Below are 1,739 nucleotides of genomic sequence, written 5' to 3' on the forward strand. Positions count from 1 at the left end.
AAATCTTCTATATACAGGTTGTACATAAAGTCAGGGAACACTTTCAATTATTTATTGCACAAGAACCAAACATTGTACAGATATCATACATATGTCATTTTGAAGAGAAACCCTGAAAGTTTTTTTCGTGTACACCACCACAGCATAGTAATTTGCTGATAGTCAGCAATAGTCACAAACATGATGAGTTCAGGTGCAGAGAGAGCTTTCTGTGTGTTGGAGTTCAACAAAAGCAAGTGTGCTACATCTGTTCAACAGATGTTTAGAATCAAGTACAGTGAGAAGCCACCAACAAGGGAGGCCATTTACCATTGGCACAACAAATTCATTACGACGGGTTGCTTGTGCCCGGCAAAGAGAAGCGAACGTCCCAATGTGAGTGAAATGTGGAGCGCATATGAGACACATTCATAAGGAGTCCAAAGAAATCAGTGCGTTGTGCATCCCGTGAATTCGAAATGGCTCCAGTGACAGTGTGGAAAGTCCTGCAACAGAAGCCATTCAAATTGGAGCTAGTGCAGAACCTCAATGATGACGACAAAGACAAGCATTTTGAGTTTTGTTTGCAGTTGCAACAATTGAATGAGGATGGGGATGGCATTGTTTATTGCTTAATTTTTAGTGACAAAGCCACTTTTCACACTAATGGGAATGTGAACAAGCATAATTGTCGAATCTGGGGTGCAAAGCATCCACACAATGCATTGAATTTGAGCACAATTCCCCAAAGGTAAATGTTTTTTGTGTCTTGTCGTGTCGAAAACTGTATGGGCCAATCTTCTTCGCCGCGAACACTGCCCTGGATATTCCTACTTGGACATGTTGCGGCAATGCCTGATGCCTCAAATGCAATTGGACTCTCCATTCATCTTTCAGCAGGATGGGGTTACACCCCATTTTCATCGTGAAATTCATGTGTACCTGGACATGGAGCTGCCTCATCGATGAATCGGCTGTGCTACAGAAGGGTACAGCTGTCCCATGAAATGGCCTCCCCAATCACCAGACCTCACTTTGTGTGATTTTTTTCTGTGGGGCACATTAAAGATCTGGTGGATGTACCACCTCTACTACATGATGTAGCGGAGCTCCACGAGAGAATATGGGAAGTGACTGCCACAGTCAACGATACCATGCTGGGACAGGTACTGCTGTCTGCCAGGTCACTCATATGGTTCATGTCTGAAATGTTTGGGGGGGGGGGGGCAAAAAAAAAAAAAAAAAAAACCTTTCAGAGTTTCTCTTCAAAATGCAATATATATGACATCTGTACAATGTTTAGTTCTTGTGGAATAAATAATCAAAAGTGTTCCCGCACTTTATGTACACCCTGTATTATTTGAAGTACAGAAAAATTTAATTTGGGATTATGAATTCCATTCTGTGATAATCAACTTATAGCTGGGAGATCCATAATAGCCCACTGTAGTACTACTTATCCCTGTTGCAGAATGTCAGCATATTTTCATTGATAGAAAAGCTGTGAAGCTTGTGTGGATAGCTCAGTGTGTCAATCTGTTGTACAGTGGGAGATTCATTCTGAGAACATTTATGCAATGGTTAAGCCATTTTCTCTAACATCCTTCCTTTCATCAGCTTTACCATAAATCATTCAGGTAAGACACTACGAAATTTGAAAAGTAGAGAAAAAGGTACAAGTAGGTTGAACTTGTGGGTCATGTATGGATAGTTCAGTTGCTCTGAACATTGTCTGCAGAAGGCAATGGTCCAAGTTACAG

This window comes from Schistocerca cancellata, chromosome 5, assembly GCF_023864275.1.
Source record: "Schistocerca cancellata isolate TAMUIC-IGC-003103 chromosome 5, iqSchCanc2.1, whole genome shotgun sequence".
Lineage (NCBI taxonomy): Eukaryota > Metazoa > Arthropoda > Insecta > Orthoptera > Acrididae > Schistocerca > Schistocerca cancellata.